Genomic DNA, 26,028 nt, shown 5'->3' with positions numbered 1-26,028 from the left:
CATGCTCTGTGACGTGTCTCTTTACTCATTAGAGCAGACAAGTTCTTCAGTGTTGCCATTTGTTACAATGCAATGTTCTTATAGAAACATTTTTATGGCTGGAAGTTGACTGTTTATGGTCGTGATGATACTTGTATCGATGCAAAATGCAAAGGTTGAAATAATTTTTGATATATGAACAGAAAATGGCTGCATTAAGATATACACTGAGTTACTGAGTTGACAGAAGTCATCATATAGTGTTATGCACATATACAATGGCGGTAGTACCATGTACATAATGCATAAAATGGCAGTGCATTGGCAGAGCCGTCATTTGTACTCAGGTGATGCATGTGAAAAGGTTTCCGACGTGATTATGGCCACATGCGAGGAATTAATGGACTTTGAGTGCAGAATGGTAGTTGGAGCTAGACGCTTGGACATTCCATTTCGGAAATCGTTAGGGAATTAAATATTCCGAGATCCACAGTGTTCAAGAGTGTACCAAATTTCAGGCATTACCTCTCACCATGGACAAAGCAGTGGACGATGGCCTTCATCTAACGACCGAGAGCTCTGGCGTTTCTGTAGAGCTGTCAGTGCTAACAGGCCAGTAACACTGACTGAAATAAATACAGATATCAATGTGGGACATACGAAAAATGTATCCGTTTAGACAGTGCAGCGAAATTTGGTGTTAATGGGGTATGGTAGAAGATGACCAATGTGACTGCTTTTGCCAACAGCACGACTTCGCCTGTAGCTTGACCTTGTGAGCATATCAGATGGTCCCCAGACGACTGGAAAATCGTTGTGTGGTCATATGAGTACCGATTTCAGTTGGTAAGAGCTGGTGGTAGGGTTCGAGTGTAATGCAGATGTCACAAAGCCATGGACCCATTCGTCAGCAAAGCACTGTTCAAGCTGGTGGTGACTCCATAATGGGGTGGACTGTATTTACATGGAATGAACCGGGTCCCTGGTCCAGATGAAACGATCATTGGCTGTAAATGTTTATATTTAGCTACTTGGAGACCATCTGAAGCCATTCATTGATTTCATGTTTCCTAACAACGACGAAATTTCTATGGATGAGAATGCGCCGTGTCACCAGACCAGAATTATTTGCGACTGGTCTGAAGAACATTCTGGAAAATCCGAGCAATTGATATGGCCACTCAGATCGCCCAATATGAATCCCATCAAAGATATATGGGACATAACCGAGATATTAGTTCGTGCACAAAATCCTGCTCCAGTAACACTTTTGCAATTATGGACGGCTGTAGAGGCAGAATTGCTCAATATTCCTGCAGGAGACTTCCAAGGACTTGTTGAGTCCATGCCTGGCAAAAAGAGGTACAACATGATATTAGGAGGTATCCCATGACTTTTGTCACCTTAGTGTATAAGCTTGTCGTATCGTATAAGGTGCATACTATCTCAAATTCAGTTTAGTATTGAACAGCATGTCGACAATACACAAAGTCGTTGAGTGGTAGAAGGCTATCCATTGGAAATTATGACTACTAAAATACGACAGATTTATTCAGATCATTCTCTCATAGAAATACTGAAGTCAATAACTGAAAATCTCGAATGGCTCTCACACATGATGGATGGATGCAGAAGAGAAGGAGAAGTATAAGAACAGGAAGAAGAAGAAGAATATGAAAGATATAGTGGGTTCTTAGAACATCAAATCCACTAAACCCGGCATTCTTTCAAATTCTTTGCCCCCAACCTGTACTGCATGCTAAGTTAACTCTAGTGAATGCTTACCTGTCATATACAGTTTATCCCTGTTGAGCCCAATGCCACATCTATTATGCTAACACTCTGACATTAGAGGATTTCATTGCGGAATAATTCTTTGTAGCGTCTTCGGGTTTGCTGCCAGATGCTAAAATCAACATGTCTCATTGTTTTAGTGATCCATCTGTCCTGCATATAGCGTATGCCAGAGCTACAGATCGTTGTCCTACATAGGCCTTTATACACTACATGGTACATCTGCCACCCACCACAGTTGCTGCCCCCTAGACTGGGCTGTGGGCAGCGATGATATTTCGCACACAAGGACCATCTTCAAACACTCTGGTCCATCACACCAAAGAGCATTGCGTCTTGGCACAAAATAGTACAGGGTTTTATATCTCAAAAACGTCCGTGTTGAGAATGTTACATCAACATCGATTGCACCCGTACCACATTTCTATGCACCAGGAATTGCATGGCGACGACTTTAAAGGTCGTGTACAGTTCTGCCACTGGGCACAAGAGAAATTACGGGACGATGGCAGATTTTTTGCACGCGCTCTATTTAGCGACGAAGCATCATTCATTAACAGCGGTAACGTTAACCGGCACAATATGCGCTATTGGGCAACGGAAAATCCACGATGGCTGCGACAAGTGGAACATCAGCGACCTTGGCGGGTTAATGTATGGTGCGGCATTATGGGAGGAAGAGTAATTGGCTGCCATTTTATCGATGGCAATCTAAATGGTGCAATGTATGCTGATTTCCTACATAATGTTCTACTGATGTTAATACAAGATGTTTCACTGCATGACAGAATGGTGATGTGCTTCCAACATGATGGATGTCCGGCACATAGCTTGCGTGCGGTAGAAGCGGTATTGAATAGGATATTTCATGATTGGTGGATTGGTCGTCGAAGCACCATACCATGATCCGCACGTTCACCGGATCTGACGTCCCCGGATTTCTTTTTGTGGGGAAAGTTGAAGGATGTTTGCTATCGTGATCCACCGACGACGCCTGACAACATGCGTCAGCGCATTGTCAATGCATGTGCGAACATTACGGAAGGCGAACTACTCGCTGTTGAGAGGAATGTCGTTACACGTATTGCCAAATGCATTAAGGTTGACGGCCATCGTTTTGAGCATTTATTGCATTAATGTTGTATTTACAGGTAATCACGTTAACAGCATGCCTTCTCAGAAATGATAAGTTCACAAAGGTACATGTATCATATTGGAACAACCGGAATAAAATGTTCAAACGTACCTACGTTTTGTATTTTAATTTAAAAAACCTTCCTGTTAACAACTGCTCGTCTAAAATTGTGAGCCATATTTTTGTGACTATTACAGCGCCACCTATCACAATGCGAAAAAAGTGGTCCAACTAAAACATTCATATTTCTTTACGTACTACACGAATATGTAATAAAAAATGGGGGTTCCTATTTAAAAAAACGCAGTTGGTATCTGTTTGACCTATGGCAGCGCCATCTAGCGGGCCAACCATAGCGTCATCTGGTCTCCCCCTTCAAGCTAGACAAGTTTCGTTCTTTGTAGTTTTTTCGTTTGACGCTTATTTCGTGAGATATTTGGCCCGGTCACGATCAATGGATCACCCTGTATATTGTGAATAGCAACGGTCCTACGACACTGCCCTGCGGCACAGCTCAAATCACTCTTCCTTCGGAAGACTTCTCTGCATTGAGAATGACATGCTGCGTTCTGTTAACTAGAAACTCTTCAATCCAATCACGCAATTGGTCTGATAGTCCACATGCTCTTACTTTGTTCATTAAACGACTGGAGTTTATCTATCATCTCCGTAACTCCGTCTCAATGGGACTTCTTTCAACAGGGCAGGCAAAGTCACCCACAAGAAACGCCGGTAGTTCTAGCCTGTTAGACGATGTGGAAGGAACACTGGTCAAAAATACAGTCGCCAATTATCCCATCCGACATATTGCAGCTGCACCAATGCTTATGATTCGCTGTCACTATAGCACGGGGGTTCTGCACACTATCCCACAGGCGACTGTTAGGAAAGTTGAACCTACCGTTCCGCATAAAGGAGACCTCAACTGTGAACAGGATCGATGACACAAATCACGGAACTTTGGTTGCCTGGTGGAGAAACCAGTGGCAAAACTGCTCCCGATGTGGGAAGTCTGTTGCGAGTAATCCCTGCACATGCTGTAAGTGACAAGGGTAGTAACAACTGTCATGGGGAATGTGCCACATGGTCGTTAGGCTTACCCTGTGCCTGGTACTGACACTGCGGTCGCAGTCCACTGTGTTAATCACATTTTCCTCCAAGCCTGGGGTCCAAACGTTTTGGGTACATCCTTAATGATTTCCTTCTTCCTGAAACGAGTCTGTCTCAGACAAACGGTGAAACACTATTGCAAACATTGAATGCTGTGGTGGTTGTTGGTGGGGATAGGTCTCCTGATACTACCTTGCTGCCCACCACCTGTTGCCATTTGCCCTTCCATAAGTAAACCTCATGCCGGCAAGCTCTCAGTTCGAATATAGAACCATTGTGTACATCGCTGTATCACATCCAGTACAATGAAAATCAGCAAGAGAATTGAATCGGACACAACACTACCAATTACTAAGGCAGGAAAGGGTATTAGGGCATGACGTATGAGGAACAGTACCACTCTCTAGGGCAAAACCATGCATACTGTAACTGTGGCTGCGTGGCACACTGTGTATTAAACTGCAGTCTCTGTAACGATGTGTGATTGAATAAATAATCTCTGGCATGGAAATCATGCATTTCTGGACAGAAGCTCATTAGATCTTTTTTGTTCCATAACGTCTCATCAATCAATCACTAGAGTTTGTACACTGTGAAAAAAATCACAGTGCAGTGTATAAAATACTGAAAAAAGAAAAAAAACTATATGTATATCATATTTGGTTTTAGATACACTCCTGGAAATGGAAAAAACAACACATTGACACCGGTGTGTCAGACCCACCATACTTGCTCCGGACACTGCGAGAGGGCTGTACAAGCAATGATCACACGCACGGCACAGCGGACACACCAGGAACCGCGGTGTTGGCCGTCGAATGGCGCTAGCTGCGCAGCATTTGTGCACCGCCGCCGTCAGTGTCAGCCAGTTTGCCGTGGCATACGGAGCTCCATTGCAGTCTTTAACACTGGTAGCATGCCGCGACAGCGTGGACGTGAACCGTATGTGCAGTTGACGGACTTTGAGCGAGGGCGTATAGTGGACATGCGGGAGGCCGTGTGGACGTACCGCTCAACACGTGGGGCGTGAGGTCTCCACAGTACATCGATGTTGTCGCCAGTGGTCGGCGGAAGGTGCACGTGCCCGTCGACCTGGGACCGGACCGCAGCGACGCACGGATGCACGCCAAGACCGTAGGATCCTACGCAGTGCCGTAGGGGACCGCACCGCCACTTCCCAGCAAATTAGGGACACTGTTGCTCGTGGGGTATCGGCGAGGACCATTCGCAACCGTCTCCATGAAGCTGGGCTACGGTCCCGCACACCGTTAGGCCGTCTTCCGCTCACGCCCCAACATCGTGCAGCCCGCCTCCAGTGGTGTCGCGACAGGCGTGAATGGAGGGACGAATGGAGACGTGTCGTCTTCAGCGATGAGATTCGCTTCTGCCTTGGTGCCAATGATGGTCGTATGCGTGTTTGGCGCCGTGCAGGTGAGCGCCACAATCAGGACTGCATACGACCGAGGCACACAGGGCCAACACCCGGCATCATGGTGTGGGGAGCGATCTCCTACACTGGCCGTACACCACTGGTGATCGTCGAGGGGACACTGAATAGTGCACGGTACATCCAAACCGTCATCGAACCCATCGTTCTACCATTCCTAGACCGGCAAGGGAACTTGCTGTTCCAACAGAACAATGCATGTCCGCATGTATCCCGTGCCACCCAACGTGCTCTAGAAGGTGTAAGTCAACTACCCTGGCCAGCAAGATCTCCGGATCTGTCCCCCATTGAGCATGTTTGGGACTGGATGAAGCGTCGTCTCACGCGGTCTGCACGTCCAGCACGAACGCTGGTCCAACTGAGGCGCCAGGTGGAAATGGCATGGCAAGCCGTTCCACAGGACTACATCCAGCATCTCTACAATCGTCTCCATGGGAAATAGCAGCCTGCATTGCTGCGAAAGGTGGATATACACTGTACTAGTGCCGACATTGTGCATGCTCTGTTGCCTGTGTCTATGTGCCTGTGGTTCTGTCAGTGTGATCATGTGATGTATCTGACCCCAGGAATGTGTCAATAAAGTTTCCCCTTCCTGGGACAATGAATTCACGGTGTTCTTATTTCAATTTCCAGGAGTGTATATGAGAGGAAGCGCGCAGACTGCTCTGCAATCAGTTCACCACATGAAACAGTTAATAAGGTCATTATATTATACTCTAAATGCGATAAGAAGAGATTTATGGTATTAGTTGTTAATTTACACAAAGATTATGAGTGTATACTGCTTGTCCTCAGCAGTAAAGTATCTTTCAACACTCTACAGTCGACCATTAAGATGCTGTTAATGGAGAACGACGATTTCAAGACATTGGTGTTTTCAGGGAATCTGTTACATTGCAATAGCGTAATTAGAAGACCATGGATTCGCGACAGACAGACAGAGAGAGAGAGAGAGAGAGAGAGAGAGAGAGAGAGAGAGAGAGAGAGAGTGTAACGTGACTTTCGAAATTTATAAAAATGCTTGTTTATGAGCACAATAATTTGAATGCCTTATTTGTGTAATATAACACACAAAATTCTTAAGCTACTACCAGTGTTTTATGGCGATGAGTTTATTTCCAAGTACCGGGTGATCAAAAAGTCAGTATAAATTTGAAAACTTAATAAACCACGGAATAATGAAGATAGAGAGGTAAAAATTGACACACATGCTTGGAATGACATGGGGTTTTATTAGAAAAAAAACAGAGTTCACAAAATGTCCGACAGATGGCGATGGACAGCAAAACGTCAGTAACTGCTACCGTGACGGGTGAGAGGTACGCCGATATGTTACAGAATCGCGTCATCCCCAGCCTGGCCGATAAACACCTGCTGGAACGTACGATGTTTATGCAGGATGGCGCTCCACCCCATATTGCTAGACGCGTGAAAGATCTCTTGCGCGCGTCGTTTGGTCATGATCGTGTGCTCAGCCGCCACTTTCGTCATGCTTGGCCTCTCAGGTCCCCAGACCTCAGTCCGTGCGATTATTGGCTTTGGGGTTACCTGAAGTCAGAAGTGTATCGTGATCGACCGACATCTCTAGGGATGCTGAAATACAGAAAGATAACATCCGACGCCAATGCCTCACCACAACTCCGGATATGCTTTACAGTGCTGTTCACAACATTATTCCTCGACTACAGCTATTGTTGAGGAATGATGGTGGACATATTGAGCATTTCCTGTAAAGAACATCATCTTTGCTTTGTCTTACTTTGTTATGCTAATTCTTGCTATTCCGATCAGATGAAGAGCCATCCGTCGGACATTTTTTGAACTTTGGTATGTTGTTGGTTCTAATAAAACCCCATGTTATTCCAAGCATGTGTGTCAATTTGTACCTCTCTATCTACATTATTCCGTGATTTATTCAGTTTTCAAATTTATGCTGCCTTTTTGATCACCCGGTATATTTACTGTGAGAAGCATTTTCAGTTGAATGGGGCTCGTGAGGCTGATGGCCCAACTCCTATTAAACTGTGCTGTGAACGTTGTGAAAAAGTGATCAAATAAAATAGATGGCTTCTTGCTATGCCTTGATATATTTTTCACACAAAATGTGTGAGTCATTTAGCATGATGAACTGGTAATAATTTTCTGTTTGCAAATACCATACTGACTGTGCTAAATCAGCAGCACCTCTTTAAACACTTTAAGCAGTGAGAGTGACTGCTCCAATGAGACAGTGGGTAGTGCGTCCCCGTGTTTTTCAAGGGCCTGAAGAGGAGGGGGTTGTGGTGGGTGAGACTGCGGTCTGTGCCACCCTAACTCCGTTAGCCACCTGACGCTGTGTCGAGCTGTGCCCTCACCACCCATCGTCCTCCGGCTGAGTGCAGGGGCGGTGTGTGCAAGATAATCATATAATAAAGTGCATAGCTAACCTATCTTAGTGTTATTTACTGAAATAATATTGTATGAAAGCATATGTTTTGATGCATTGTGATTTTCACAGGCTATAGACTGTGATGTTAGTCGCTAGGTCCTGTATCATTGTGCAGGAACGTTATTTACTGTAATATTAGAGTAGGAGGAGAGGATTTTTAACGCAATGCAGCGTTAAGTTCCATATTTACAACTGCATTCTTTAAAAAGATCGGTAATTTGGGTGCATTACTGTGCTGGAAACTGCACACATTTCACAATGGTGCTCTTGCTGAAGACTAAGAATGATAGTCTCAGAGTGCTGGAGACACTAGGTGTGGTGGTGGTGGTTGTGGGGGAAAGACCAATAGGAGCACACTGCACCAATTAAGTAGAGGAGACCGCATTTTTGGGTCATAAATTACCCTCTTTATGATGATAATTATCACTTTACACTAAAAGCATTTGACCATTAACTAATGCCTGGGTAAAATGAAAGTAAGTGTACTACTCGGCCACCATCTTGCTTATAAATTATGATGATTATCTAACAGTTATGGACCATTAATTGCAATTATAATGGCCATTATTGCCCATTAACTGTGTCCTAAATAAACAAAAAAATGGCTCTGAGCACTATGGGACTTAGCTTCTGAGGTCATCAGTCCCCTAGAACTTAGAACTGCTTAAACCTAACTAACCTAAGGACATCACACACATCCATGCCCGAGGCAGGATTCGAAATTGTGACCGTAGCGGTCGCGCGGCTCTAGACTGTAGCGCCTAGAACCACTCGGCCACCAGGGCCAGCTTAAATAAACAAAACATGGGTCCAAGTGAGCGGTATGTTTACATAAGGATCATTAAATTAGACCAGGGCAACTCACCGGTTTGTTTATATAAGAGAACAATACCCCCATTTGGATGAAACTAGCCTTGCCCCCCCCCCCCCCCCCCCTCCCCAGCACTGCTATGGTAAAGCAGCTCCTCATAAACCACGCGTTTTTGGAGATTATCCGGAGCGACGCTTGAGGAGGCGTAAAGAGTAACGCCAGTAGACAGTGGACAACTGGAATCGAGTGATTTGGAGTGATGAATCACGCTGTAGGCTGTGGTTATCTGATGGAAGTGTTTGCATTTGACGAACGCCTGGAGAATGTTACCAGCCATCAAGTGTAGCGATAACAATGAATTGAAGTACGAAGGAGGCGGTGTTACGGTTTGGCTGGGGGGGGGGGGGGGGGTGGGGGTATTTTATGTGGTTGGAGTGTGGTTTCCTTATTGTGCTTAAGAAAACAGCAAATTCGGAAAGACATTTTATAGCATTGCATTTTATAGCATTGCTTACTGAGAACAGTAGACGAATTGTTCAGAGGCAGTGTTTGTATGAGCATGACAATGCACACTGTCATAAAGCAGCATCCAGGAGGCAATGGTTTATGGACAATAATATTCCTGAAATGGACTGGCCTGCTCAGCATTCTGTCCTGAACATAATGGAATACCTTTGGGATGAGTTAGAACCTCGCTAAAGACCACAGCGTCCAGCATGACTACCCTCTTTGGTTTCGAATGCTGAGGAAGCGTGGGCTGCCATTCCTGCACATACATTCAGACACCTCATTCAAAGTTTCCCAAGCAATGGTGGGGCCTCATTTAGAAATGTCCCAAGCAGACATAAAGGCGCATGGTGGACTCTCCCCACACTAATGTACAGTAGCAGGTGTCGGGATATTTTTCATAAGACAGCTTATAACCTGTGTAAGAGTTGGACAAAGAGAATGCAATGAAGCAGAGAACCGGTTTGAAACAAGAAACTGCTTTCCACCCATTACTTTTCGTAATGGTGTTTGACAATACAATGACACATGTGACAAGCGATATACACTCCTGGAAATTCAAATAAGAACACGGTGAATTCATTGTCCCAGGAAGGGGAAACTTTATTGACACATTCCTGGGGTCAGATACATCACATGATCACACTGACAGAACCACAGGCACATAGACACAGGCAACAGAGCATGCACAATGTCGGCACTAGTACAGTGTATACCACCTTTCGCAGCAATGCAGGCTGCTATTCTCCCATGGAGACGATCGTAGAGATGCTGGATGTAGTCCTGTGGAACGGCTTGCCATGCCATTTCCACCTGGCGCCTCAGTTGGACCAGCGTTCGTGCGGACGTGCAGACCGCGTGAGACGACGCTTCATCCAGTCCCAAACATGCTCAATGGGGGACAGATCCGGAGATCTTGCTGGCCAGGGTAGTTGACTTACACCTTCTAGAGCACGTTGGGTGGCACGGGATACATGCGGACGTGCATTGTCCTGTTGGAACAGCAAGTTCCCTTGCCGGTCTAGGAATGGTAGAACGATGGGTTCGATGACGGTTTGGATGTACCGTGCACTATTCAGTGTCCCCTCGACGATCGCCAGTGGTGTACGGCCAGTGTAGAAGATCGCTCCCCACACCATGATGCCGGGTGTTGGCCCTGTGTGCCTCGGTCGTATGCAGTCCTGATTGTGGCGCTCACCTGCACGGCGCCAAACACGCATACGACCATCATTGGCACCAAGGCAGAAGCGACTCTCATCGCTGAAGACGACACGTCTCCATTCGTCCCTCCATTCACGCCTGTCGCGACACCACTGGAGGCGGGCTGCACGATGTTGGGGCGTGAGCGGAAGACGGCCTAACGGTGTGCGGGACCGTAGCCCAGCTTCATGGAGACGGTTGCGAATGGTCCTCGCCGATACCCCACGAGCAACAGTGTCCCTAATTTGCTGGGAAGTGGCGGTGCGGTCCCCTACGGCACTGCGTAGGATCCTACGGTCTTGGCGTGCATCCGTGCGTCGCTGCGGTCCGGTCCCAGGTCGACGGGCACGTGCACCTTCCGCCGACCACTGGCGACAACATCGATGTACTGTGGAGACCTCACGCCCCACGTGTTGAGCAATTCGGCGGTACGTCCACCCGACCTCCCGCATGCCCACTATACGCCCTCGCTCAAAGTCCGTCAACTGCACATACGGTTCACGTCCACGCTGTCGCGGCATGCTACCAGTGTTAAAGACTGCGATGGAGCTCCATATGCCACGGCAAACTGGCTGACACTGACGGCGGCGGTGCACAAATGCTGTGCAGCTAGCGCCATTCGACGGCCAACACCGCGGTTCCTGGTGTATCCGCTGTGCCGTGCGTGTGATCATTGCTTGTACAGCCCTCTCGCAGTGTCCGGAGCAAGTATGGTGGGTCTGACACACCGGTGTCAATGTGTTCTTTTTTCCATTTCCAGGAGTGTAGAATACAGAACACAGCAGTGTTATTTGTTGACGATTTGATGGGGTGGGGAAAGAATGAGCAGGATGTACAGAACAATTAGATATTTAATATTCAGGAAGAAGTTGTATAAGTGTACGGACTAAAATGTAACTGAAAGAAATGTTAGCTGGCTGTCACAACATGGAAGGACCTTAGTTAACAGGACACTGGGTGGAGAGCAACACTGAGAAGCTCCAAATAACTTTGGAGTACAATACAGGAAAGTAGAAGAAATGACAAAACGATAAGTGAACGTGTAAGGCAAGCGAATAGAGTTATGGGAAGTGCGAGAGGAATGAACGAGACAAGTCCCCCAGAAAATTAAGAAGATGATATTCCAAACTTACTATATCCCAGTTCTGTTGTACGCTGCAGAAGTATTGGTCGCGAAGGAAAGGAAAAAAAAGTAAGATGCTAGCAAGTTAAATGAAGTTTTGTGCAGCCAAATAAGTATTATAGAAATGAGAAAGGTCAGAAATAGAGGTGTTATGTAGGTAAAACATGGGGCGCCCCTACAAGAGAAGATTGAGGGAACAAAATTAAAATAGTACGAGGATGTGAAGTGAATGTGTGAGAAGAGGATGCCTAGGTAAATGGACCAATGAAGATGAAGGGCAAGAAGTAAAGAAGAGGCCAAGTGGCTAAAACGAGCTGAAGAAGGCATTCGGAAGAGAGAGGAGGAATGACGCACGAGCTGAAGAAAGCATTTTGAAGAGAGAAGGGGAATGACCCAGAGTCGAGGGACAGTGGAGAGGCTTGTGTTTGAAGCAGACCCTCAGAGTGCTGGGAAACTGTAAAAAATGGTGGTTAGAAAAATGTGACTAAATATTTCGTTACTCTCCTGATTGGATATAATGAAAGAATGGGAATTGTAAATAAGAATAAACTGTTCGAGACAGCAAATGAAATATCCCATATTTAAGCGTCACATCATCTGGTGTCCGGCAGCTTAGCCCGCAGCTCGTGGTCGTGCGGTAGCGTTCTCGCTTCCCACGCCCGGGTTCCCGGGTTCGATTCCCGGCGGAGTCAGGGATTTTCTCTGCCTCGTGATGGCTGGGTGTTGTGTGATGTCCTTAGGTTAGTTAGGTTTAAGTAGTTCTAAGTTCTATGGGACTGATGACCATAGATGTTAAGTTCCATAGTGCTCAGAGCCATTTGAACCATTTGAGCCGGCTGCTTAGCCGAGTTGTAACGTGTTTGCCTACCATGCAGCGCGCCCAGGTTCGATTCCCGGCCGGGTTGGTGATTTTCTGCGCTCTGGGTGGTGTGTTGTCCTCCTCTTCATTTCATCCTCACCGACACGCAAATCGCCCAATGTGGCGTCACTTGAAATAAGACTTGCAACTCGGCTGCCGAACTTCTCGGATGGGGCCTCCCGGCCAATAATGTCATACGATCATCTCATTTTCTTTACATCATCTGGTTCGATATGCTGCACGTATAACGGAGGTAAAACGAAAACAGTCGGCATTATAGCTGTGTTAATTTAAGATGCAACCTAGTACCAGTTTTGGTCGTCGAATATCAGTTTGTTCTACTGGGGAGTGACAGAAGAATCAATTACTATTGTAAAGGAAAGCTTTTTAATAATTGTATCCAAGCACTGGATTCACAGCTGTTGATTTTGTAACCTATCCTAGCTTAGTATGGTTTTGCGCTTTTTCGCACACTTTTCCCTGCTAATTTCTAACTGGCTTCAACATCTGCCACATAGACATACCATAGAAACAGCTAAACTGAGAACACCATTGGTAAACTTACAGAAAGTAATAATTGCTGACTAGTATGGATAACTGCTCACTGGGCGCTGAGCCTGAAAATGTCAATAATGGCAAGAGGAAGATACAGAAAGAGAAAGCGCTTTTCCATCGTCCCCATACTAGTATTACATCTAGAGGGCGTGATTTACGACGACAGTAATATAGCGTATATACGAACAAAAAACAAAGGAGATTTTATAGAAACTGTCGTCTTATTTTCTTGTGATATGAAAGGTGTTTTGTATGTCAGTATTATTCTGGCTAGTAAAGAGCGGAGTAAGCTACCAACTTAATACATTGCTTATCGTTATACCGAATATCAGATATATATTCAGTGCTTATGCAAGAATTCACGGGACTATTGTGCATACGTGTGATTCCCATTGCCGTCTGAAATTCTTGTGGCTGCGTAAACCAGTCGCTCTTTGTAGCGGAACGCTGACGCAATCATGACACTGGCGTTTCCGGACTTAAGGGTTTCGGAATGACTCAGTTCTCCAAGCCAATTCTCGCGTATTACAAGTTACTGCTTTACAACACACTATACACGATGGGAATATTCGAGCTATAAACGTTTCGTATGGTTATTTAAGTACACTACTGGCCATTAAAATTGCTACACCAAGAAGAAATGCAGATGATAAACGGGTATTCATTGGACAAATATATTATACTAGAACTGTATCCAGAAAGGCCCGTACAGGACCTGCAATATGCGGTCGTGCATTATCCTGCTGAAATGTACACAGGGATCGAATGAAGAGTAGAGCCACGGGTCCTAACACATCTGAAATGTGACGTCCACTGTTCATTGTGCCGTCAATACGAACAGACGGAGACGTGTAACCAATGGAACCCCATACCATCACGCCAGGTGATACTCCAGTATGGCGATGACGAATACACGCTTCCAATGTGCGTTCACCGCGATGTCGGCAAACACGGATGCGACCATCATGATGCTGTAAACAGAACCTGGATTCATCTGGAAAAATGACGTTTTGCCATTCGTGCACCCAGGTTCGTCGTTGAGTACACCATTGCAGGCGCTCCTGTCTGTGATGCAGCGTCAAGGGTAACCGCAGCCATGGTCTCAGAGCTGAAAGTCCATGCTGGTGCAAACGTCTTCGAACTGTTCGTGCAGATGGTTGTTGTCTTGCAAACGTTCCCATCTGTAGACTCAGGGATCGAGACGTGGCTACACAATCCGTTACAGCCATGCGGACAAGATGCCTCTCATCTCGACTGCTAGTGATACGAGGCCGTTGGGATCCAGCACGGCGTTCCGTATTATCCTCCTGTACCCACCGATTTCATATTCTGCTAACAGTCATTGGATCTCGACCAACGCGAGCAGCAATGTCACGATACGATAAACCGCAATCGCGATAGGCTACAATCCGACCTGTATCAAAGTCGGAAACGTGATGGTACGCATTTCTCCTCCTTACACGATGTATCACAACAACGTTTCACCAGGCAACGCCGGTCAACTGCTGTTTGTGTATGAGAAATCGGTTGGAAACTTTCCTCGTGTCAGCACGTTGTAGGTGTCGCCACCGGCTCTAACCTCGTGTGAATGCTCTGAAAAGCTAATCGTGTGCATATCACAGCACCTTCTTCCTGTCGGTTAAATTTCGCGTCTGTAGCACGTCATCTTCCTGGTGTAGCAATTTCAATGGTCAGTAGTGTAATTAGAGTGAAAGAAGACTCATTCGACCAAATGACATTCTTCCATTGCCCCATGGTCTAGATTTTATGGATTCGGCACCACGTTTTCCTGTTTCTGGCATTTGTATCACGAGTTGTTTCGTAATTCAAGCGCGCTCTGTAATTTCTTGCTTATGGAGCTCCGTTCGTGTTGTTTTGGTGCTAACGTGGTTGGCGAGTGCGATACTCGGTTCTGCAATGACTTTTGCAGCTGTCTTTCTCTTATATTTCGTCACAGTCCTCTTCAATAATTGTTCGAATTCAGTTAGTTCGGAGCCGGCCGAAGTGGCCGTGCGGTTCTGGGCGCTACTTTCTGGAACCGCGCGAGCGCTACTGTCGCAGGTTCGAATCCTGCCTCGCGCATGGATGTGTGTGATGTCCTTAGGTTAGTTAGGTTTAAGTAGTTCTAAGTTCTAGGGGACTGATGACCGCAGAAGTTAAGTCCCATACTGCTCACAGCCATTTGAGCCACTTAGTTGCGACATAATACACTCACAACAACACAGAACACTGTTCAGGGAGCGACTGACACTTGCAGCGTATTGAGGACATTACACAGGTGCTTTTCGTGGCCGAATATAACGGCGTACCCTGCAGGCTTGGCTAGTATCTGCGTTTATAATACTGGCCATTAAAATTGCTACATCACGAAGATGACGTGCTACAGACGTGAAATTTAACCGACAGGAAGAAGATGCTGTGATATGCAAATTATTAGGTTTTCAGAGCATTCACACAAGGTTGGCGCCGGTGGCGACACCTGCAACGTATTGACACGAGGAAAGTTTCCAACCGATTTCTCATACACAAACAGCAGTTCACCGGCGTTGGCTGGTGAAACGTTGTTGTGATGCCTCGTGTAAGGAGGAGAAATGTGTACCATCACGTTTCTGACTTTGATAAAGGTTGGATTTTAGCCTATCGATTTATCATATCGCGACATTGCTGTTCGCGTTGGCCGAGATCCAGTGACTGTTAGCAGAATATGGAATCGGTGGGTGCAGGAGGGTAATACGGAAAGCCTTGCTGGATCCCAACGGCCTCGTATCACTAGCTGTCGAGATGACAGGCATCTTATCCGCATGGCTGTAACGGATCGCGCAGCCACGTCTCGATCCCTGAGTCAACAGATGGGGACGTTTGCAAGACAACAACCATCTGCACGAACAGTAACACGACGTTTGCAGCAGCATGGACTATCAGCTCGGAGACCATGGCTACGGTTACCATTGACGCTGCATCACAGACAGGAGCGCCTGCGATGGTGTACTCAACGACGAACTGGGGTGCACGAATGGCAAAACGTCATTTTTCCAGATGAATCCAGGTTCTGTTTACAGCATCATGATGGTCGCATCCGTGTTTGGTGACATCGCGGTGAACGCACATTGGAAGCGGGTATTCGTCATCGCCATACAGGCGTATCACCCGGCATGATGGAATGGGGTGCCATTGGTTACGCGTCTCGGTCACCTCTTGTTCGCATTGACGGCACTTTGAACGGTTGTCGTTGCATTTCAGACGTGTTACGACCCGTGGCTCTACCCTTCATTCGATCCCTTGCAAAACCCTACATTTCAGCAGGATAATGCACGACCGCATGTTGCAGGTCCTGTACAGGCCTTTCTGAATACAGAACATGTTCGACTGCTTCCCTGGCCAGCACATTCTCCAGATCTCTCACCAACTGAAAACGTCTGGTCAATGGTGGCCGAGCAACTGGCTCATCACAATACGCCAGCCACTACTCTTGATGAACTGTGGTATCGTGTTGAAGCTGCATGGGCAGCTGTACCTGTACACGCCATCCAACCTCTGTTTCACTCAATGTCCAGGCGTATCTAGGCCGTTATTACGGCAGTGGTGGTTGTTCTGGGTACTGATTTCTCAAGATCTATGCACACAAATTGCATGGAAATATAGTGACGTCTGTTCTTGTATAACATATTTGTCCAGTGAATACCCGTTTATCATCTGCATTTCTTCTTCATGTAGCAATTTTAATGGCCAGTAGTGTATGCTCAAGCATGCTTCTCTTGGGGTGTTTGCTTATTTTTGTCCAATCCCTGTCTTAGAGAGAGAGAGGGATGCAGAGAGAGAGAGAGAGAGAGAGGAGGGAGAGAGAGAGAGAGAGAGAGAGAGAGAGAGAGAGAGAGAGGGAGCCATCTCGGCATTTGCTACTAATGCGAATAGAAAACAAATGGGATGATTGGTGCTTTCCTTGCTGATGGGCGAATGTTAAATCTTGAGTGTAGCTGCTATTTGTGTAAGTGACAGGATGAGTGTGTGTGGAAGATAGCTTTCTGTTTGCGTTGTTGACGACGATGATAGATTAGGAACAGGGTAATAACCGTTATCGGCAAATAGCTAAACCCTCCGGAATAGCATCAAAGGGTTACCACACTCCCATGTTTAGCCCAGACAGTCCTGGTTTTTCAGCGTTGTCCAGGGTTGCAAAAATGTCCGACGTTTGAGAATAATGTGACGGGGGTTGATCTTTTTTTTAAATCGTAGACCTGTATGTGCAACATACAGCTTTAAACGTTCTCTTAAACGAGTGTGCCTCTCTCAGCCGACTTTGCAACAAGCGCTGGCGTCTGTGGGCAGGCATGCCTGTCGTTTCCTCCACAACTTTTCACTTAGTTATTTGGCAACAGAACAGAGGCAATGTGTTTGATTTGATTTCGTGTGAGAAGTAACTAGTGTACACGTTTTTATCGTTTTCTCTCTATTCGTTTTTTGTCTCATCATTTGGCAATGTGTTTAATATTAACCTGCAACAGGAATACAGATTTTCGAAATTTGTAGTGACAATAACAATAAGCGTGTCTAATACACACTGCATACTGAAGAACTTTCTGTTGCGCATAAAACGAAGAGTGATTTGAAAGACCACGTGAAAACAGTTAAACATAGGAGTGCTATTAATGCTACCGCTTCGCCAAACGCAAGATTTTCTTAAAGCCAAGGAGGGAAGTAGCAGTAATCTGGAGGCTGCTCCTAAAGAGGCTACATTCTTATACGACACTGTCAGACACGAAGATAATTTATGAAAACAGTCATTTCTAGTGAAGAATACAACTGAATAAATAAAGTTAACTAATTTCAAAAACATGTCCTGGGTTGTTTCCCAAAAAATACGGTAATACATCCTGGATTGGACTCGAAACAATATTGTAAGCCTATCAAAGGGCCAACTGAGATTAAAGGCTTCATCCGATTGTCGGATTATCATCCACAGTGTCACATGAAAAACTCCACAAGGCACTCTACGATTTCAACCCATTTTGGGTTGTTGATCTTTTCTTTGATTTCTTTCCACTTTGCAGCACACTTGTGATAACTCATATTTGATTCAAGCAATTAAGTGATGACATGCTGAAGATTCTGTGTGCCCAGTTTTAGCAAAATGAAATGATCGTCAGAGCTCAAGTCCGTGGCTCTCAAACCTCTCTTCCTTCCTGGTAGTATTTTTTCAGTTGTTTCGCAAGCCATGTGTCACTAGCTTCCTTATATTGCCTCGCATTACGCAAGCTTCCTTCCTCCTTCCGTCTCGATTTACCAACGTTTTTTTATGACGCGGCGCTGCGCTACATTACGACGGGAATGTCATGGAAGGGATTATGTACTTCAGTATCGCCAGCGCCAAGGGTATCAGAATATTGCAGATCACTGAGCAGGCTGTGTAGGAAAGAATGTAGTGCAGTAATTGTAACGCAATAGAAGGTGTTATGGTGGGCGATACATTTTCAAGTGTACCCTTCCACTTGATGCGATTTGAATGTTTATTCTGTGATTAATAGCTGTTGTATAGCGTCCTGTATTTATTCAGTATTATATAAAGACAGACTGACGAAAAGGCTTTGAGTGCGTCATGTACAGTCTCAGACAATAAAACTGACCGCCGGCTGGTCGCCACAGAGACTAAGTCCGAGTCATTCACTTAAGGTGGTCATAAAACTGACCGCCCCTGCCAATTCTAAGTCTGGCCATATGCACAATGTGGCAACACTGTAAGATGCGGAAGTATTAGGAGGAAGTATTGTCTACTTCCGAGAGGTTGTCGGACTGTGAGAGCCCGTGGTCTAGTGATGCCGGCACGGTAGCTCAGCGTGTTCGGTCATAGGGTTAGCTGCCCTCTGTAATAAAAAAAAACTGAGTTAATCGATCGACAACGAACTTAAACAGATGTCTTACGACGTCCGCCCCGAGCAGATGCAACGAACAAAAGCGAACAAAATGAGGTTAAAAAAAAAAAAAGTGGCAAGTGTCGTGAACTCTAAACTTACAGTCGCCAGTTCGCGTCCTACTGCATTTTTTTTTTTTTTTTACCACATTTCGGTCTAAAGTTATGAGTCTGACTGAACATCGAAGATAATACGCTTAACGTTCTACCCACCAGCAATAACAAGTATTCCAGCAACAATTCCGCAGGACAGCTCGTGGCTGCGTCGCGATCATAACAGCTTACGCTCGAGCGTTTCGACGCGCTGCAGCGGCTACCGGCCACCGGCCAGACGCCACCCGCCGCCTGAAATCCGGCGCCGCCCATGTGATCGCGGCGCCATGCTGTCAGTGTATGTATCAACTGTCATTTTCGAATTTGAAGTTCTAGTTATCATCTTGCAGTTAAGCATTGGATTTTGCATACTTGGAAATCATGAACTACAGTTACGCATTGTAAAATTGAGTCGCAAGTGGAAAAAGGTGTAACATCTGCAACACAACGTTTACTTTTGGTATAGCAGAGGGGTGAATGCAGAGGAGGCAGCTAGAAAGATTTGAATTGTGTGTGGAGCGAGTGCTTTTGGGAAAAATACGCCAGAAAAAAGATATTCTTGTTTCAACAAAGATCGTTCTGGCATGAATGATTTTCCACGTTAAGGAAGTCTCGGCTACTGATATATGTGATAAATTACCATTTTACCATCATTCGACATTTGAATTCAACAGGCAAAGTTGAGAAGTCTGGTGTAGGAGTACTGCATGCTCTAATTCGAAACAACAGACATCAACGGAGTGACTATTATTGAACGTCATCAGGTCGCTCATTGAGCATTCGTATGCAGTGCTGTTACAGGTGAAGTGTTATGATGCCTTTATCGTTAACTTCCTAAGAAGAAATGAAAGGCTGAGCCCCACCAAAAGACATGAACTCGAGCAAAGAGTAGTGTGAACATAATATTTGACATCTGATAGCTCCAAAAGTGTGTTTTGGGCTACGAATTCTTCCCCAAGGGCTGTATGCAACACAGCTGGAATTTGTTGCCAACAACTGAGACACATTTCGGTCTCAGTGTAAGAAAATCGAGCAATACGACTATATCACCTGTGCTACTACATGATAACGCACTGTGTTGATTTGAGAAACAAAACTATCCAGGAGATTGATAGGAAAGTCGTCTCTCAGGCACTTGTAATTATAGAGAAGTCCTCTCTCAAAGGTCCCTCTTGTCATATATTCGTAAAATTTTACCTATCACGCTCTTGATCGGTCAACCGTCAAGGCAATTCATTTATAGACGAAAATACTCTTAAAACTACTCTGGTATAATGATATCGTTGGAACCAGTAGGTTTCTACTGGCGTAGAATTTGTAAACAACTTTAGCATTGTCAGATCGTTTTAGATACCTTGAAAGAAAATTCTGCTGCTGATTAATTTCTGTTTGACGATTACTGTTTCGTTTAGTAAAGTAATGGAAAATGCAATTAAAATATTCACTGTACTAATACAAATTATATACAGCTTACTACAGAAACATCAAGACGGCAGTCTACCTTAAAAAGCTTTAAGTGTCTGTAAGACGACTGAGCCTATTTTAACACGAATTAGTAGGATGTTACCGACTTTTGACTTCGAAAAGGTCTGTATTTACTTCATTTCCTGTATTATTCGCTACTATTATGAAAATGTGGCATTTCAGAGATATAATAATGTATTCACAACAACAAAAAATATGTCGGCATTATGAATTTGGCAGTACCGTAAGGTTTTCGCTCTGACACTAAGGGTTACTGAAAGTAGCAAGGCGAATTTTACTCGAGCGTTGTCTTACGATTCCCTTATTGCGTTTGTATCTGCCTGCTTGTAGCTCTGCTACAAAAGAATTAAAAATTGGCTTTCAGCGAGTCTCGAAAGGCGAACGAAAGCAGCTTGCACCTGGTAGCCAAACATGTTTCTTGGAAACTGGCTTTTTCCTAAAATGGGAAGACATTCTTTAGTGGTTGAACTGTTGGCAAATGTCAGTCAGACGTGTGCCGTTGGTCTAAGCGTTTCGGTTTGTTGAATTTGTACCAATGATTTTTCTACAGGTTTTTTCTGTCCCAAATAGAGAGTGGAAGTCTCCCATTAGTATTTTCACGTCATCTTGGTGAATTTTGCTCATAGTATTTTCGAGTGTGTCCCAGAATTTTTCGACATTTTCGGTGTTTTCCTTATTTTCGATGTTGGTGGGGGCATGTGCATTTATGAGCGTATATTTTTTATAGGGACTCTGAATGAGCATAGTCATAAGTCGATTGTTGATGGGTGTAATTTCTTCGACAGAGTTGATGATAGATCCGTGCTCGAGAAATGCAATGCCGAAGATTGGTACGCTTTTCGCTACCTTTTGTTGTATTTTGCTCTTGGAGATGCCATGGTTTCCGTAATGCTAGTTTTAATTGTCAATTAGTCATGGTTCTTGAATGAGAATTTTTTGTCGGTCGATTTCTTTTGTGAGATTATTTAGGTTTCTTGTTTGGATCTGTATCGATATTTAGTTTTCAAATGAATGTTTTCTGCTTGAAGGGAAATTTACCAGAGTTCTTAGATATTCTCTGCCGTGCTAACCTGGACTCCCCAGAGTGCGAAAATCCAACTGCCACCTATCGGTGGCCAAGTTGTGTACTACCTGGGGTAAAGTTACCTTTGCTTGCATAGTTCATGTTTTCTTGTGTCTCTTTGTTTTGGCCTGGGTGACACCGGGACCGGACAGGACCAGAGGGTCTTGAGGCCTTTGGAAGCAAATATTTTCAGCCAAGCTCATTGAGCTAACAGACGGTGACCAGAGTATAGGTGATTTTCACTCAGACGTGTCTGGATTTTGAGTTCAACGGATTGAGTAGCCGTTCAGGATTGTGTTAGTATTTGGTTCACCCCAAGTATTTGATTTCCTCGGTACCACCCATATGGGGGAGGGTTTCCCCTATCGGCCACACGGGATTTTTATTTTTATTATTAATATTATTGTCATTATGTCATCAGCAAATCCGATATGGAGTAGCTTCCCACCACTGAAACAGATGTGTATTGTTCGATTCAGTATTTCCATCACATAAATATGGGTTATAATTACGTTACATTGCTGCTAGTCGACATATTTCTCACTTTTTCTTAGACAGTTGCTAGCTGTTACTCCATCATAGGAATTTATGTGCGCAGCGCTGTTGCAATACAGACGTTCAAATTATCCGATTTCCGTAATTTCATTTCGATACAAGATCGTCCTAATCGGACTCAGCCTGTCAGTCTTAATGTGGATATCCGACTACGACTCTCATCATATGATAGACTGGGTAAACCACATTCTTAATCGGACTGTAGAATCCAGATCACTTATCTATGACAGGGCCTCAATTCTTAAACACTGTGGAAAATAATAATCCAATGTGCTTATTACACATACGTTATTTAAATATAAATATATGAACTAACGAGATAACAGTTTATTTACAGGAGCAGGGCCCCATCCATCATAGCAGAGCAGTGCGAGATTGGTTTCAGGGCCAAGAGAGGATAAAGCTGTTGCCGTTTGTTCCACGATCACCGAACATCAACCAGATAGAGAATATGTGGGCAGAGGAAACAAGGTCATTGCCATGTGGACCTACAAATGCAAGCGACCTTTGGACGAATATAGAAAACGTATGGTGGGAAGTAAACCATCACGCTACACTGTCTACGACTTAATGAAATCAATTCCCCTACGCCCTCGAGAAATCCTAAGTAATGATCGTGGGTGGGTTGGTTACTAAAAGTATACTCGTCCACAAAATCAATGTGGACAAATATCTGATTATCGGTCAAGCTTTGCTTTGTCGCAGCTCTTTAGATACAAGTCCATTAACTTTCAGTCTCCTCCTTACAATTCTTGCAATGCAAGGTAACTGAAAAATCTCATCCACTCGACGCCAACTGGGGAACTGACTGGTGCATGAGTTGTTCAACACGCAGTAGTTGTCACCCTCACTGGAATCAATGACTGTCTCTGTGTGTGTGTGTTTTCGTGTTAACGCACAATCTGAATCAATACTATTAACATTAGAGAGACAACCAACAATAAATATTGCATCTAATATGACTGTAAAGTATTTTAATGCGATGGGAAGTTACAAACTGAATTTTTACCCAACCCACGTCCTGCATGTTACTTTAAGTAAGATGTATTCACTCCATAGTATCGTTAGCAGAGATAGTGCGCTCTTGTTGTCGAGGCTCGCGACAAGTGCAGCGATTAGCAGTGCCCAATGCCGCCGCGATTTGTTTATGTTGGCTGAGCGTGGACGCTGCAGCAGACGCTTCGCCCTAAACAGAAAGAAATCACCTTGGCTCTGGCTGCAGTGAGCGGATATTACTGCCTGCGTGTTCTTATAGTAACCAACGTGAGACTCTACTCACAGGTGCCATGGAGCAATTGCAACGGGTATCATGTCATTAGTCATCAGAATATTGACCAGTGATGAAATGTCCACTCTATATGAATCCCAAGAAAATAGGAACCTTCTCACAAAGGAATGTGAGGTGATATCAAAATTTATCCATCATACAAAAATTAACTGCAGGGCTTTCATGTATGCAGTAATAGCACACAAGGAAATATTATGTCTTGGAAGCGTATGTTTCATTTCCTCTTCTCATATTAACGCCCTTGTTTTAATATGAAGCGTGAAAATAAACACGGAAAACTAAAGTTCCTGAGAAGCATTTAAGTCATTTCCTCTTCTCATATCACAACTTTTGTTTTAGTATGAAGTAAAAAAATAAACAGTTTAGGGTTCTGAAGCATAATATGACACCAGATTCTTATCGTAGGCGCTATCGGAAACGCAAAAAGCAGGGAGCTGTCCATTCTTTTGTCCAACAGTCTGTTTCCTTTCATGCATTACTCCCGACCGGAGATTCTCATTTAAGGACTTGTGGGCATCAAGTTCTTCAGTAGAACAAGCCTTATGTTATTGTGCTAATTACGGTATGGAAAAAATGCGACGAAGACGAGTTCTGCTAGAGCAGTGAGGATATTTGCACATGTCTGTATTCAGCAATGACTGCCAGCTGCCACAACACTTCACAGAATCGTTGCGGCGGGCAACACAATTGTGCGTGCACTTCAGACTTCATTCAGTGAGACGTCAGGAGATGGATGAAAACGTCAAATTAACGTCGCTTTCCGAGTCGTATTCAATCCAGAATGAGGTGTTATTAATGTAGTTGAGCGTTCTAGCAATTACACTTTTATAATTCCCGTATGAGTATTTCGATAGCCAAAAGAACCCATTAGTGTGAAACTATCTGGAACTCCATTAATATCAAACTGCAAGAACTTGAGACAATACGTGGACTCTTTTCTTCGCTGCTTGACCTATTACTGTTATTTAGCATTCTCTCCGTCCTAGTCGTAATGCAAATGGAACTTCTGGGGCGCTTTCCGCTATTCTTGACAAACATCAGCAACCTGTAATCACTTAAAAAAAGAGTCACAACTGCGTGATGATAATGGTTCAGGTTGTCAGTAGTTGTGGTGGTATTACGCTGTCAAACTGCTTACAGTAGCTTTAATGGTGGCGCACATAATTTAGCGCTGACTACCTACTTAAGTAAAGATAGTGTTGTGGCGTCAGCACTTGTCTTTATTTGGCCTCAGCTTCAGTAATCCGATTTAACGAACATAGTACTCCAATCGCGGGCTCCTAATACAGTATGACTGCAGAGATTATCGTGCGGGTATTACATTAATTCTCCAATGAAATGCTTAACAAATCTTACCCTCAGCTATGCAACTGGAAATACTCATTACACAGGTACTCCATGTAGCACTGGGTTAAGTGATCGATCAGTTCGCTGCAATCCTGCTTGTACTGATCGTAAATACTTGTATACTTCGCCGGCCGGTGTGGCCGTGCGGTTAAAGGCGCTTCAGTCTGGAACCGCGTGACCGTTACGGTCGCAGGTTCGAGTCCTGCCTCGGGCATGGATGTGTGTGATGTTCTTAGATTAGTTAGGTTTAAGTAGTTCTAAGTTCTAGGGGACTTATGACCACAGATGTTGAGTCCCATAGTTCTCAGAGCCATTTGAACCATTTGAACTTGCATACTTCAAAAATGGTTCAAATTGCTCTGAGCACTATGTGACTTAACTTCTGAAGTTATCAGTCCGCTAGACCTTATAACTACTTAAACCTAACTAACCTAATGGCATCAGACACATCCATGCCCGAGACAGGATTCGAACCTGCGACCGTAGCGGTCGCGCGGTTCCAGACTGTAGCGCCTGGAACCGCTCGGCCACCCCGGCCGTCATACTTGTATACTGACCAGTCGTTATTTGACTAAATATGAACTACAATCTATTTCGCATGTATATGACATGGGTTAGCGCCGGCTCAAAGGTATGAGTAAGGGTTGGATGCCGTTGAAGTCCCGTTACATTGATGGCAGGACAAATGTTCGCAAATCACCTCTATTGCCTCAAAAAACAATTGAATCTTAAATATCGAAGGACCGACGTCCACACTGTCACAGCGCGTTGAAATACAGCAACGACGGCAGATGAAAATTTGTGACCGACTGGGCTTCGAACCCAGACCTCCTGCTTACTAGACAGACGTTCTGATCACTGGACTATTTTTTTTTTTTAATGTTTGAGAAGAATTTCAGCACCAGGTAGCGGAGGCAAAGAGGGCAGGGGTCGAAGACCCGAGGCCTGGCCACAATGCCTCCCCCATACCTGTCACTGAGCAGCTGCATTATTCCCATGTATTCCATTCTTGCACCCGTATATTCCTTTAAATTGTAGAACAAAATTGAAGTGGTAATTAAGGTAAAATAAATTACAGATTACCGCCTCTAATGGCGTGCGTTCCTTGTAGAACATACCTTATAACAATGAAAAGGGTGACGGGAAAATACAAAACAAACATCATTCAGGAATATATTAGCAATTTAAATTATTATGCACTGGATGCATATGAGGTATGTAAGGAAGCCATATATTTTTCAACAAATAAAAGAAATTTCGGAGTCGGAGGGGTATTGCCAAATTAGAACAATTCTGATTTTAGATCCAACGTAAAAGAACATTCCAGGAATAAACAAAGTGAAA

This window comes from Schistocerca serialis, chromosome 3 (genome assembly GCF_023864345.2).
Source record: "Schistocerca serialis cubense isolate TAMUIC-IGC-003099 chromosome 3, iqSchSeri2.2, whole genome shotgun sequence".
Taxonomy (NCBI): Eukaryota; Metazoa; Arthropoda; class Insecta; order Orthoptera; family Acrididae; genus Schistocerca; species Schistocerca serialis.
The sequence above is the reverse complement of the archived record's forward strand: the minus strand, read 5'-3'. Positions refer to the sequence as shown.